Raw genomic sequence first — 15,912 nt, forward strand, 5'->3', positions numbered from 1 at the left:
TTCGGTACATCCCGCATGGAGGTTCTGGAAAAGTTCCGGAAGAGAAAGATGGACAAATTCGCGAAGAAGTACCTGTTGTGGCAGATGATCTGCGAGTGCGGACGGTACAACTAGCCGTTCGTTACAACCGGCACCATAAACGGGCAGATTTATCGAGAGGAATGCTTGCAGAAGCGCTTGCTGCCCTTCCTCCGCTCTCACCGTGGCCCCACACTGTTCTGGTCGGATCTCGCTTCGTGTCATTACGCCAAGGCTGTAATGGATTGGTACGAAGCGAAGGGCGTTACTGTGGTCCCGAAGGAGGTGAACCCGCCAAATACACCAGAACTTCGTCCGATCGAAAAGTTTTTGGCGATAATGCAAAAGAAGCTAAAGAAATGCGGAAAAACAGCTTTGAAGAAAAACTGGGAGAAATTGTGTAAAGAAGATGGGCAAAGCCTCGCCCAAGATCTCATGAGTAGTGTTAAGAGAAATGTACGAGCATTCAGCTTGGGGAGGAAATTCAACAAATAAATTATGTTCAAACATAGCTAATATATGGTTTTTTAATCCCTGAAAATTTGAGAAGTATTTAGTATTTATGTATTTAAAATAAATTTTTGGTGATCACTTTTGTTTGTCCTATTTTTTCCTAGTCCAATCTTTATAAGAAAGCTGCTTTCCAGTGTGTGCAGTGAGTTCTACAGAGAATGGTCCCGAAGCATGGGAGAAAGTTTAAATTCAAAGCATCCTGTGAAATTTTCTCGCAAGATACTGGTAATGGGCTGATAATGATTCAAAATACGTTTTGGGTTGAAAAGAGTAACAAAATAAATTTGACCCAAGACGAAATTTCTTTATAGTACAAAACATAATCGCTTGGCGTCTGTCCGTTTGAGCGACGGTCTCCGGTGGGTGGATGCTGTAGAAATTTTCGTTTATAGTTGCGTTTTTATACGTTTGGCTGTCGGCAGAAAGTGAACTTTTTGGAAAAATTCTTTGGTTTTGCTTCTGTTAAATGTTAGTCATAAGAAGCGAAATCGATTTTTCCGGTCTGCCATTTTATACAAAAGAAGTTTGATCCGAGATTAACTTTCTTTAAAGTGCAAAACCTAATCGTTTGGCGAAGACAGAAAGCTGCACTTCGGTAGTAGAATCACAAGGAGATGATGACGCAATAAATTTGTTCGAATGGATGAAATCACTAACAGCACCCAAGCTACCACGGCGATGCCACCAAAACAGGCTATTTTTGCAAACTGTCTGTCCAGAAAAAAATGGTCCTGAGAAGATCCAATTTTATTTCCCCAATATGCTTTTCCAATAACTAACTACAACCAAACTCGCCACTGCATCCCGCGGGATAGCAACAGACGACATTTTTGAATCAACCATTTCTTCACATACAATACTGGTTCGTTGAGGTTGAATGATGACCAACGACGCCGACGATCACAATCAATGCGATAGTTTTACATTGAAAATACTATCAGTGCCATCGTGCTACTGTTTCCACTCCGCTACGTCCGATCGTGTGAAATCTGGTTAGAACTTAGGATTAGATCCAAACCTGCAAGTTGCTTGATTTTGATGTCTGTGCTTGCGATGCATGCACAGGATTAGTTGTTTTACTATTTCCAAACTGTTTGACAATTTTGAATAATAAACGGTTGTATTTTTTAGAGCGTTGACTAATCCTTGATCGAATGGAATGGATATTGGAAATCCATCGTGGAACGGCTGAAATATTAACGCTCATAGTCTATCATACTTTCGTGACGGTCTCCGATTTTCGCAATCGCAAAGTGTACCCCAGTATATGAACAAGACAGACGAAGTCCTGCGTCAAAAAGGAGCGTCTTCACTCTATTCAGATTGAAAACAATACGGGCCGTTTCTAAAGTATATTTTCTTACACGTCAGGGACCACAAAAATGGAGATGAGGGCTGCACCCAGCCCGTGATCCGTACGTTGAGAGGCCCTGGACTAAACCCACACTGCTTGATTTACCTTCCCGAGCTTTTGGTTACAGATTGCGGTCTACCACTGCCTAAAGCCATGGTCAGCAGTCCAGCATTCTTCCGAATTTTTTTTAGGGGAAGGAGGGGCAATATGCCCTAGCTATGCATAGACTGCTTTTATGCCTTAGCTATGAGACCGCATCGTGCTTTCGTGCTGTGCGGTTCTTTCTCTCTTTGCGGAAGGAAGTTTTTAATACTACCCGAAGCTATTTTAATTTCAACGGTGCTTCTTAGCGCTATTTGTACCCACTGATCCCGTTACGATCTTTGCAAGGACCCGTTCCTTCGTTTTACGTTGGACCCGTTTGCGGAAGTAAAATTCCGACAAGCGGTGGTAATCCTGCAAGGACACCGTTCTGGGAAAAAGCCTCTTAGAAGGTCACGTCTCCACGCTCAGCCATGAGCATTAATAAAAACAAGAGGAAGGGGGAATCTCTGAATTCTCCACTTCCTTCAAAGAAACAAGGTTTCAAGACCGTCCTACCTAAGCGCGGAAAAAATAGAAGGAAGCTGGAGAATTCGGATATTCCTTCTAACTCTAATATCGGAAATAATTCTTCTCCAATCGAACTGAGCAATCAGTTCGATTTGATTAATGATGAAATTGAGCAAATCGAATATACCTCTAGCCCAGGTGATTCGATTCATGCGAAAAAGCAAAGGATTCCGCCAATTGTGGTATCTGTTGCCGAGTTTCCTGGCTTCCGGAATGAGATTTTGAGTAACCTTCAGGGGATCAAGGTTTCATTTCAGATTGCTAGGAAGGGTGACTGCCGCGTTTTGCCGGTATCCTTTGACGATCGCAAACGTCTTCTTCAGTATTTAACTGAGAAGCGCCATAAATTATTCATATACGACGACAAAACTGAGCGATTGTTCAAAGTCGTCTTGAAAGGTCTCCCCAGTGATGATAAATCACTGGATGAGATTAAAATTTAAATTTCTCAATTACTTGGATTTTCACCAGTCCAAGTAATTAAGATGAAAAAGAAATCCCTCTCTGGTACTTCCCAGAGGGGCATTTCTCAAGAATTTTATTTAGTTCATTTTAACAAAAGTGAACTAAATAATATGAAAAGTTTGGAAAAGGCCTGTATTATGTCCCATGTCCGTGTTACATGGGAACATTTCCGCAGGCCTGGGGGAAATTTCCAAAACCCCACCCAGTGCCGTAAGTGCCAAAAGTGGGGTCATGGAACCAAACATTGTCACATGGATGCTAAATGCATGATTTGTGGTGGAACCTCTCACGCCAAGGACGCATGTCCTGTGAGAGAAGATTCCAATAAATTTAAATGTGCAAATATAACTGAAACCTATTTAAAACCAGGACTCTCCATTAAAAGAGATCCAAATTATTTTATCTACAGAAATGATCGTCTTGACTGTGGTGGTCTTTCAATAAGCAAACCAATGGCCCTACTTGTTTTTCTTCCAGTCGAAATCCTTCTACAATTGATTTAGTTTTAACGGATTCAAGTCAGCTGTGTGGCCAATTGGTAACTCATGCTGACTTTGACTCTGATCACCTTCTTGTGACATTTGAAATCTCACAAGAAGCCATTTATAATCCAATCAGCTCTACTTTTAATTATCATAGAGCTGATTGGGATTTATATAAAACATATATCGATAGGAATTTTGATGTTAATATTCCTTTGGATACCAAAAGTGATATTGACAATGCGCTCGTATCTTTGACAAATTTAATTGTCGAAGCCAGAAGCATTGCAATTCCTAAATGTGAAATTAAATTCGACTCCATTATTATTGACGACGATCTTCAGCTACTGATCCGTCATAAAAATGTGAGGCGAAGGCAATACCAAAGAACTCGCGATCCCGCGTTGAAAGTTATTTGGCGAGATTTGCAAAATGAAATTAAAAAACGTTTCGCTATTCTGAGAAATACCAACTTTGAGAATAATGTCTCGAAGTTGGATCCCAGTTCGAAACCCTTTTGGAAATTAACGAAAATTCTTTAAAAAAAAACAAAAATCCATCTGAGGCTTCTAGTTATCGCCCAATCAGTTTGCTTTCTTCAATAAGCAAACTGTTTGAAAAGATTATTTTAAATAGAATGATGGTTCAATTTCTATTTTTGCTGATGAGCAATTTGGTTTTCGCCATGGGCATTCAACCACTCATCAGTTATTAAGAGTTACGAACTTAATTCGGCTCAACAAATCTGAAGGATATTCAACTGGAGTTACTCTTCTTGATATAGAGAAAGCATTTGACAGTGTTTGGCAAGGTTTGATTGTAAAATTGATGAATTTTAATTTTCCTCTGTACATTATTAAACTGATCCAAAATTATTTATCAGATCGCTCACTGCAGGTAAACTATCAGAATTCTAAATTTGATAGATTACCTGTAAGAGCTGGTGTTCCCCAAGGCAGCATACTGGGGCCCATTTTGTATAACATTTTTACTTCTGACTTATCTGATTTACCACCAGGGTGTCAAAAATCTTTGTTTGCAGATGACACAGGTCTCTCAGCCAAAGGGCGTAGCCTTCGTGTCATTTGTAGTAGATTGCAAAAAAGTTTGGATATTTTCTCCACTTACTTGCAAAAATGGAAAATTTCCCCTGAATGCTTCCCAAAACTCAGCTTATAATTTTCCCACATAAGCCGAGAGCTTCTTATTTGAAACCTTCTAGCAGACATATTGTCACTATGAATGGGGTTCCAATTAATTGGTCTAGCGAAGCTAAATATTTAGGACTTCTGCTAGATCAAAAATTAACTTTTAAAAATCACATTGAAGGCCTTCAAGCCAAATGTAACAAATATATTAAGTGTCTATATGCACTTATAAACAGAAAATCAAAACTTTGTCTTAAGAACAAACTTCTGATTTACAAACAAATTTTTAGACCTGCCATGTTGTATGCTGTGCCAATATGGACTAGTTGCTGCAATACCAAAAAGAAGGCACTTCAGAGGATTCAAAATAAAATTCTGAAAATGATTCTGAAGTTGCCTCCGTGGTATAGTACCAATGAACTTCATAGAATTTCTAATATTGAGACATTGCAACAAATGTCCAACAAAATAATTTCCAATTTTAGACAAAAATCGTTGCAATCTTCTATTGCAACGATTAACTCCTTGTACCCTTAGTATAAAATAGGTTAATATTTGTTAGGTTAAGAAGTTGAAAACATTCTAATTCCTACATGGTTCAATTCAACCAGAGGAAAAATTCTAACTGCCAGAGGCAATTGGTATTAATAATAACTAAAAATAAAACATAGCAAATAAGAATGATAGTGTTAAGAAAACACGGAACACCTAGTCCAAGAGATGAATGCATGTATTAGATAATTAGCAAATAAAACTAGTTAAAAAAAAAAGCCTTAGCTATAACGATTTTTATGGGTGTTTCTACCTCATGCAACAGTTAAACAATATAGCTATCTGATGCCATATTAAAATTAGAAAAAATCTCAATCATATTGATAATATTCACATTTCAAAAAAGTGGTGATGTTTCGTTGCCGGAAAACTCATGAGGCAAAACGCCTCTTAGGGAACAACGTACCACGCGTTGGCACATCAGCATTCTGGTATGGACAGTGCGTTGAGACGCGAGTACATTGTAGGATAGTTCCACTAGGGCGTTTTGCCTCGCCGAAATGTTAGATGTTTCATCAAAATGTGGAAAATTTCAGTTTTTCCTACATTTCTATCTATTATTTTGACACTTTTTTTCGCCTAACCTACATAATTTCACGTCTAGTTTTGTTGAGGCTATCTCAAACATGGTAAATACAAGTGAGCACCCGAAAGTCGTTTTGCCCCGGGGGTCGTTTTGGGGCCTCTTCCCCTACGGTCCGGGCAAAATCAAGAATCTTAAGGAGGGTTGAGCTGATCTCAAGAAAGGTTACTTGGTGATTCGATTCCACACACAGCTAAGATGCTGAAAGGGTGCAGAAATTTGGCACTCCGCAATCTCACCTCAAAGTGGAGCGATTTCCGAAACTGCAAAAGAAAGCTTATGGGTGCGCACACGGAAGAAAAAAAAACACGAGAGCGTAAAAACAAACACTTCCGATCTCATCAACGTTTGGATTGGATTGCAGTAAACATTCGATTCGATTTCAGATTGCAAACGGTACCTTCCTAAATTATGAAACATTCTGCCTTCAGAGACACTGTTATTCAAACAATGCCTGTTTTGATACAAACATACGCGTAAATATGCATAACATTCGCATACTACAGTTTCATTCATCCACAATGTAGCTTTCACAACTCCACATGCCGTAGTTATTACCGTCAGCGCTGTTATTAATAGTTAATCATATGTGTTACCCCAACCTATGTAATTCTGCATGACCTTTTGAAAGGCAGAAAACAATCACTTCAAAAGAGCAAAACAAAAGTCGAGCGTGCTGCCTGTCGAGCTATTTTAGATCCATGCACCGTTAGAAAGGCCGCATTTTCATACCAGCTGCTATGTCCATCTACTGGAATCTTGTAAACCTCAAATCGATTCACTTTGCATACAAACTGCCTCATATCAATCCTCAAAACATTCTTCCGGGCAGATGCGCCACATCAGAAATGCTAATTTTATACACCTCAAATAGGTTTGTCACGCACGCATTTCAAGTCCCTCTCGGTCCGGTTAGACTACTTTCAAATGTAGAAAAATGTCCCTAACCTATAAAGCTAACGATAAATGGTGGATCGATCATTCCGATGCTTGAAACCAGTTACGAAACTTCGCTTCCCATGCGCCATGTTCACACCGCGAAGTTTTGCTTTCGCTGCTGGAAATCTCCCGTGGGCCGTGTAACGGGAATCGACTTGTGTGTTGTTTTTTCCTTCACGGTTCTTCTCCGCTTCTCTCAGCTGGACTTTAAATGGCGCTACGCAGAGACACAGAACAACGCCGTGGTGGCGGGGCGAGAATATTAGCCCTCCGAAGATTTCCCGGCCCGACCCGAATCGGGTGGTCTGGTGGTGGTCAACGCCGGGCGAGCAAAGTTGAAATAGCAGAGGTACCTACTAGGACTGTATCGCAGCGTGCGCAATTAGAGGTCCAGAACCGAGATAGAGGCGAACGCGGAGATGGGAAGATAACAGATAATTCGATCAGAAAAGCGGTGATGTAAACAAGAAGGAAAGATAATCGACTGAATTAGGAAGAGATTAGATCTGAGGCCTTGTTTGATATCCAGTCGGACAGAAAATAGGCTCATTTTGGAGCAATAAAATTAATCAAACAGGATTAATTAAATTTTGGAAATTAAAAGCGAAGCGAGAGGAAGATAAATGGTATCTTTAGGGTGGAGGCCTAGTCAGCAGTTCTTTTGATATTGTCTTAAGGAAAGGGGATACTATTAAATATGTAGTTTAAAATATATTATTTGTCCTATTTATTCAATATATCTCACTCATTCTCCATCAACATCATTGTCGTAACAGAGCTAAGGCGAAAGCCAACGAACTAATTTCGGCCGAGAAACACCTCTTTGACGTTGATACATGTGGGTGCGATTACGTCATCTTATGATGTAGTGGCACTGAACTTGTTCAAGCTGTTGTTTCTGAAAATATCAAATTTAATGATGATTGAATCTGCTGAAGCATACAATTGGATTAGTTTCATCCCACTTTCAGCCACACCTTTCACCTCACATCACATCATGTTTCTTTTTCCTCTACCGTCATTAACAGCATCGTTACCCATTACTTGTAGGCCGTTTAGTCATTTACCAAACCGCAATGGTAACAATCATAAACGATGATTGGACCCCACTTCAAGTCCACGTATGCTACGCTACGCCCTTCCATGGGACGCCTTCCCACCAGGAATTAGCTGCCCAAATCGAACTTGACGAATAACAGTGGATGGCCGCTTCAAATCTCGCAATGCCCTCGAAAAAAAAACCTACCTGCTTAGACACTTCAAACATTTCGACGGGAACCAGTTGCAACCAATTCGAAACGCACTCATACGAGGGTTGGTTTTCGATTCAATTGAGGAGTGCGAAAAAACTGTGTTAACCTTTTCAAAAACGTGTTAAATTACTTAACCAGAGACTGGGCTATTTTTTTCTGTTAGTTCCCTGGCGCATCGAATATTGCGGACAGGCAGCGATGCCGGCGTTACATACACGCGTGTGTATCGAGTAAGATTTTAAAGAGGTGCTCAATAACCGAATTAAGCAAAAAGTAAACAGGGCAAATTTTAGTTGGATGTTAGAAAAAGTAGAACACCTAATTCCACGTAACGAATTACGCTGGATTGGAGTGCTTACAACTAAGGTTGCTCGGCTCCCAATTGCTAACGAATAACACAATGATGGCTAAGTTGCATTAGTAATAAGGTGTTATTGTACACGTCAATAAACGTTCAACAATTAAGGGCGATTCTAATCCTGATTTTTTTGCTTATTTTTTTACAGGTACACCTAATTGAGATTAATTACACAAACTTTCACATTCAAAGGTAGGTAAAAGGTAATTTCTATTATGACCATACAACCTGATTTTTTTTATTCGATCAGATAGGCAACACTTTTTCTTAGAAACGCAAGAATCTTTTGGGGTTTTTGACAACTTTTTCTAAGTTTCTATTACTCAGATGCTTAAACCAAATATCTAATAAAGTTATTCCAAGATACTTGAAAAGCAGAATGAAACCAAAAAAATTGTTCTACAAGAAACTTGAAATGCATTTCTGAATATCTTAAAAACCTTCTCCAAAAAGCTTACTAAGAAACTTGGTAAGGGGTCGTACACTAATTACGTAAGCACTTATGGGGGGAGGGGGGGTCCGTCATTTTCTTACGCTCCATATAAATAAAAATTGATTTGTATGGGAAAAATCTTACATGGGGGGAGGGGGGGTTGAAAAACCCAGAAAAATTGCTTACGTAATTAGTGTACGGCCCCTAAGATTCTCCCTTAGACCTAAAAGCTTACAAAGAAACTTTCAGAAGTTTGGAAAGCTTCTCCCAGGAGTTAGGAAGTCTTCTCCCACAAGCTTGGAAGGCTTCCTCTAAAAACTTTGAATGCTGCTCCAAGAACTTGGAAAGCTTGTCTCAGAAGTTTGAAAAGCTTCTCACAGGATATTTAAAAGCTTCTCTCAAAAACTTAACATTGCTCCACAACTACCTCCATAAATATGGAAAACTTTTACCAGAAGCTTGAAAATTCTTACCAGAGGTTTCGAAAGCTTCTTCCAGAAGCTGGGAAAGATTCTTCCAGCAGCTCGGAAGCTTCTTCCAGGAGCTTGAAAAGCTTCTATAAGAAGCATGAAAAGCTTCTGTCAGAAGCTTGGAAAGCTTCTCTCAGGAGCTTGTGTGGCTTCTCTCAGAAGCTTGGAAAACTTCTCCCAGAAGCTTGAAAAGCTTCTACCAGAAGCTTAGGAAGATTCTACAAGAAGCTTAGAAAGTTTCTACCAGAAGCTGGAAAAACTTCTTCGAGAAGCTTGGGAAACTTCTTCCAAAAGCTTTGAAAACTTCTACCAGAAGCTAAGGAGCTTCTACCAGAAGCTTGGAAAGCTTCTACCAGAGGTTTGAAAAGCTTCTACAATATGCTTGGAAAGATTGAAAAGCTACTTCCAGCAGCTTGATAAGTTTCTTCTTGAAGCTCGGAAAGATTCTTCAAGAAGCTCGGAAGATTCTTCAAGAAGTTTGGAAGCTTCTTTCAGAAGCTTGTAAAGCTTCTTCCAGAAGCTTGAAAATCTTCTCTCAGAAGCTTGCAAAGCTTCTCTCAGAAGCTTGAAAAGCTTATCTCAGAAGCTTGATGTTGGAAGCTTTCTACCAGAAGCTTGGAAAGCTTCTACCAGAAGCTTGGAAAGCTTCTACCAGAAGCTTGGAAAGCTTCTACCAGAAGCTTGGAAGGCTTCTACCAGAAGCTTGGAAGGCTTCTACCAGAAGCTTGGAAAGCTTCTACCAGAAGCTTGGAAGGCTTCTACCAGAAGCTTGGAAGGCTTCTACCAGAAGCTTGGAAGGCTTCTACCAGAAGCTTGGAAGGCTTCTAACAGAAGCTTGGAAGGCTTCTAACAGAAGCTTGGAAGGCTTCTAACAGAAGCTTGGAAGGCTTCTACCAGAAGCTTGGAAGGCTTCTACCAGAAGCTTGGAAGGCTTCTACCAGAGCTTCTCCCAGAAGCTTGGAAAGCTTCCACCAGAAGCTTCAGCTTCACCAGAAGCTTGGGCCCCACCAGAGCTTGGCCCCACCAGAAGCTCAGCCAGCCCCACCAGAGGCCTGGAAGGCCCCACCAGAGCTCTGGAAGGCCAGCCCCACCAGAAGCCTGGGCCCCACCAGAGCTTGGAAGGCCCACCAGAAGCCTGGGGCTCCCACCAGAAGCTCTGGGCTTCACCAGAGCTCTGGAAGGCCCCACCAGAGCTCAGCAAAGGCTCCCACCAGAGGCCTGGAAGGCCCCACCAGAGGCCTGGAAGGCCCCACCAGAGCTCTGGAAGGCTCCACCAGAGGCCTCAGCTGGGCCTCCCACCAGAAGCTCTGGAAGGCTCCCACCAGAGCCTGGGGCTTCCCACCAGAGGCTCAGCTGCTCCCACCAGAGCCTGGAAGGCTTCCCACCAGAGCCTGGCCTCCACCAGAAGCCTGGGAAGGCTCCCACCAGAGCTTCAGCTCCCCACCAGAGGCTCAGCTCACCAGAAGCCTGGAAGGCCCCACCAGAAGCCTGGAAGCCTCCCCACCAGCCTGAAGGCTCCCACCAGAGCCTGGGGCTTCCCACCAGAGCCTCAGCTCTCCACCAGAAGCTCTGGAAGCCCCACCAGAGCCTGGGCCCCCACCAGAGCCTGGAAGGCTCCCACCAGAGCTCTGGGCTTCAGCCCCCACCAGAGGCTCCTGGGCCCCACCAGAGCTCAGCCAGCCCCACCCAGAGGCTCCTGGAAGGCCCCACCAGAAGCCTGGAAGGCTTCCCACCAGAGGCTTCCAAGCCTCCCACCAGAGCCTGGCGCTTCCCACCAGAGGCTCTGGAAGCTGCTCCCACCAGAAGGCTTCAGCCCCACCAGAGCTCAAGCTCCCACCAGAGCCTGGGGCTCCCACCAGAGCTTGGAAGGCTCCCACCAGAGCCTCAAGCTTCCACCAGAGCTCAAGCTCCCACCAGAGGCTTCAAGCTCCCACCAGAGCTCAAGCTTCCCACCAGAGGCTTCCTGGCTGCTCCCACCAGAAGCTTCCCACCAGAGGCTCAAGCTCCCACCAGAGCTTCAAGCTCCACCAGGCTGGTTTCCCACCAGAGCCTCCCAGCTTCAAGTCCCAGGCTCTGGTGCCTCCCAGAAGCTTCCCAGGCTGCCTCCCAGAGCTGGCTCCCAGGCTTCTCCCAGAAGCTCAAGCCTCCCAGAAGCTCAAGCTTCCTCCAGAGCTTGCCTCCCAGAAGCTTGGAAAGCCTCCCAGCTCTCCCAGAGGCTTCCCAGAGCTTGGTCCCAGCCTCCTCCCAGCTTGGTGCTTCCTCCAGAAGCCTCCCAGCCTTCCTCCCAGAAGCTTCAGAGCTTCCTCCAGAGCTTCCCAGAGCTTCAAGCTTCCTCCAGCTTGGTGCCTCCCAGTTTCAAGCCTCCAGCCTCCAGAAGCTTCCTCCAGCTCCTCCAGAGCTTGCCTCCTCCAGCTTGGTGCCTCCAGAAGCCAAGCTCCTCCAGAGCTCCAAGCCTCCAGAAGCTTGGGCTTCCTCCAGAAGCTTGGTGCCTCCAGAAGCTTCCTCCAGAGCTGGTGCTTCCTCCAGAAGCTTCAAGCCTCCAGAAGCTTGCTTCCTCCAGAAGCTCTTCCTCCAGAAGCTTGCCTCCAGAAGCTTGGTGCCTCCAGAAGCTTAGCCTCCAGAAGCAAGCTTCCTCCAGAGCTGGTGCCTCCAGAAGCTTCCTCCAGAAGCTGGAAGCCTCCAGAAGCTTGGGCTTCCTCCAGAAAGCTCCTCCAGAAGCAAGCTTCCTCCAGAAGCTTGGTGCCTCCAGAAGCTGGTGCCTCCAGAACTTGAAGCCAGCCTCCAGAAGCTTGCCTCCAGAAGCTTCTGGTGCCTCCAGCTAAGCTTCCTCCAGAAGCTGGTGCTTCCTCCAGAAGCCTGGTGCCTCCAGAGCCAAGCTTCCAGAGGCTTCCTCCAGAAGCTTGCTTCCTCCAGAAGCTTGCCTCCAGCCTCCAGCCTCCAGGCTCCTCCAGAGCCTCCAGCTGGTCCTCCAGAAGCCAGAGCTTCCTCCAGAAGCTCAAGCCTCCAGAAGCTTCCTCCAGAAGCTTGGTGCTTCCTCCAGAAGCAAGCTTCCTCCAGAAGCTGGAAAGCCTCCAGAAGCCTGGTGCCTCCAGAAGCTTCCTCCAGAAGCTTGGAAAGCTTCCTCCAGAAGCTTGGAAAGCTTCCTCCAGAAGCTTGGAAAGCTTCCTCCAGAAGCTTGGAAAGCTTCCTCCAGAAGCTTGGAAAGCTTCCTCCAGAAGCTTGGAAAGCTTCCTCCAGAAGCTTGGAAAGCTTCCTCCAGAAGCTTGGGAGGCTTTTCCCACAAGCCTGGAGAGCTTTCAAGAAGCTTGAAAAGCTTCTAACACTCGAGCAGCACACATGTTGTACATAGATCACAGTAGCTTATGCGTGACCCGATTTAGTCACAATTAGGTTGCTGTATCCAGTTCCATTAGACTTGTGCTGCTTGGGAAGCTTGGAAAGCTTCTACCAGAAGCTTAGAAAGCCACTTTCAGAAGCTTGGAAGGCTTCCTCCAGAAGCTTGGAAAGCTTCCTCCAGAAGCTTGGAAAGCTTCCTCCAGAAGTTTGGAAAGCTTCCTCCAGCTTGCAAAGCTTTTCCCAAATGCTTGCAAAAATTTTCCCAAATGCTTGCAAAGCTTTTCCCAAAAGTTCGCAAAGCTTTTCCCAAAAGCTGACAAAGGTTTTTCCAAAAGCTTGCAAAGCTTTTTCATAAATCTTGGAAAGCTTGTCCCAAAAGCTCGCAAAGCTTTTTCCCAAAGCTTACAACGAAATAAGCGGGCGGCCCATAAAAAATGAAAAATTTGTAATGAGTCACCTTAATCATGAGTCTAACACGATGTTACTTTTATGCCTCCCCAACATAAAAATTTCTTAGACCGGTTCGTGAATCGATCCCCGCCCCCTTCAGCACTGTTTTACTTTGTACCTGAGCATCTTACCTTTCGACTAAGGACGGTCCCAAAAGAGTAAAACACCACACACACAAACTTTGATTACAAATACCATCTATTACGTACAGTTACGTAGTCCTACGTCGCCTCTACGTACAAAATCTAATTGGGCGGCACCTTCGAGTTTTATTTAAAATTTTAAGTCTTCTTTACTTAGAAAGCTGCATCAGGAAATTGCGGGAAAATGCAAGAAGTTAAGAAAGCCTGTTGACAAAAAATAGGAAGCTTTCGCATGCAGCTTAGGAAGATTAATCAAATCAAGTTTGGACTGTTTGCTAATTTTGACAAAAAAAAGCTTGTAAAATGCCTAGAAAAAAAATACAAAGTTGATAATTAATAGATTTGTTTTTGCTAGATGTCTCAATTGAAAGCTTCAAAGTACAGGTGCTATATATATATATATATATATATAAATAAGTCACATGTTTATATTCAAGACAGATTCAATTAATCTCTGTAACTTTAGGATGCGACATGACCGACAAGACGCATCATAAACCAGTTTAAAAAAAACAAATTGTTCAGTCTTTTCTGCCATGACCACCGTCTCCAGCGGATTCTCCACACGGTCACAAGTCTCCGGTGGTTTATTACCACTGGAGGCGTCGCGTCTTAGAAACGGTGGTACCGTTTCAAACGAGGCGAAACTCGGGAAAATTGCCATAAACACCAACACGGCAGGGAAGCGTCCGTCATGGCACAGTGCAATGGCTTTTGTTTCCCAGCCAGCAAGCATCTCAGCAGTGCCTCCTCAAGTCCAAAGTCAAAGCCAGACTGGGAAACCGCGAACGCGCAAGCGGGCATGCGAACCAAGGAAGAAGCGCTAGAAAACGTTCACCGAGCAGAGGATGACGACGACGACGACGACGGGTGGTTCGGCGGTGGTCATAATGGCGATGCCGGACGGTAATGTTTCTTTCCGGCACTCGCGAGCAAAAAATAAACAACAGCCATGTTGGTGAAAAGATGACGCTCGGTTTCGGTGTGTGGCTGAGTTGGAATGATGACGGTTGCAACGATCAAAAGTGTATAAAGCTATTCGAAGTATTCTGAAATTCAAAGCTGCTCAAGTCGAATAACACTATTTGCGACAAATTTCATCAAATGGAAACAGTCTTTCTCTTATAGCAATCGTGATTCTATTCGTTGGCCGTTGAAGTTCAGTGTCGATTAATCAAAAAGCGACCCGCGCATCAAAATGATCTTATATATAAAGGATGTAACAAATTACCTTCTTTGCATGGCTTGCGTATGCATGTAGGTACTGAAGAGTGAAGACGAGACCGTCGCGTCCGATGCAAAATATTTTGTATTCTTAGCGGCAACAGCTCCGACGTCGTTCGAACCGTTGCGTCGTCGGACAGAGAGGTTAAAAAAGTGAAACACTGATTGAAATTGTTTTGCGGGTGCTTTAACCAGGAATAATTGCCTTTGGGAATTTTTTCCTAATATGGCTTATGATAATCTAATAAAGATCGTAAGTTTTCTATTTTTATATATAAATAAGCAATTTGTTCACAAATGTTCAATGAATTCAGAAAGCAAACTTGTTCTCAAATTATATAATTCACACGTGCAACAATTACGTAGGTATCGGTGTAGATATATTCTGAAATTCATGGAACCACAATATTTTTTAACTGGTCGCCCCTCCGTGCATGGATTATTCTAAGTGTTCATGCGGCATAGCGTCTTCTGTCTGCCGCAGCGCACATTTTAAGCACTCCATGGCTTCGCTCAGTCTCGGTGTCGCTGGTGGATGTCGCTCATCTCGAGGGTTTGAGGAAGCCGGACGAAAAAAAATGGCAGTAAGCAACCACTCTTCCAAATCTAGCGAAATTGTCTGCATCGTTCGCGCATCGACGGGACACCGAAAGAGAATGCAGAAAAGTCGCTGAACTCTCTATTACTCTGGACGCGGTACGGCTGGTCCTCCACGCTACGGGCGACGGACGGTGAATGTTGTTTTATGCCTCCCGCGACAAATGGATGGAGCCTCCTACATGAAGACAGTTATTTTTTTCCATATATGATCGATCCACATTGAAGATCCATTTGCATCACTTGACTTATTAATATGCATTTTTTTACATCCGAATCTAACGCATTATAAAAGTATAATACACAGAACCAATAGAAGGTGAAAAATAAACTCCAATAAGTACGACGTGGTTTCGGTTGTAAAAATGCAAATTAATGCGCCTGTTTTTCATTTTGCTCCTCAGTGACAAACTGTGGGTAATTAAATTAAAATTTCCTCATAATAAATGAAAGTTCCACCAAACACAAGTACATAGAATTGCAAAATTCGGGAACCATTTCTGGAAAAAAGCATCACCGCCATCTCCAGAGAAGCCCGTCGTCGTGATCTGTAATTATATGACGGCTGTCATCAAAGTTGACTTATTCTGTAGTCAAGTAGTCGATTCGTATTCAAGCATTCTCCGAGCGGTATTCGTTAAGCTTCCTCCCGCATTAAGCAGCCTTAGGCGGTTTGGTTTTTTTGCTACGTGTTCTCTGTGCCGAACCGGGTAGATTTTTGCATTCAATCGTGGAAGAAGGCGGTTACGTGGCGTGGTCGTTGTTCCGTTTTCAAGGCTATAAATATTGAGGCACAGACAACCGCATTTATCAAAAGTTGATTACCAGTCAGATGTTCGATATTTGTTCGTACTTTTATTTTAGAGTAAAAATTATACTAATTCGCTTGCGTAGTTCTTCCCTAGAGATTACACTAGCTTCATTTTGCCTCTCCTCAATTTATACGAATAACGTCTGTGCTTTCCTGAAGACGACAAACAGT

At 43.4% G+C, this 15,912-nt stretch overlaps 1 protein-coding gene across 4 annotated transcripts in view; it reads left to right on the forward strand.

Moving 5' to 3' along the window:
• LOC134203207 (ATP-binding cassette sub-family G member 8) overlaps window positions 1–15,912 on the forward strand; it is a 190,963-nt gene that overhangs the window by 41,689 nt on the left and 133,362 nt on the right. For 2 of the 4 annotated variants that reach the window (XM_062678101.1, XM_062678107.1), the window contains exon 2: window positions 8,426–8,469. The exons of the other annotated variants lie outside the window; for them this stretch is intronic. The gene's annotated coding sequence lies outside the window, so the exon portion shown is untranslated. The remainder of the gene's footprint in view (window positions 1–8,425; window positions 8,470–15,912) is intronic. 4 annotated transcript variants of the gene reach the window in all.

Source organism: Armigeres subalbatus, chromosome 1, assembly GCF_024139115.2.
Source record: "Armigeres subalbatus isolate Guangzhou_Male chromosome 1, GZ_Asu_2, whole genome shotgun sequence".
Lineage (NCBI taxonomy): Eukaryota > Metazoa > Arthropoda > Insecta > Diptera > Culicidae > Armigeres > Armigeres subalbatus.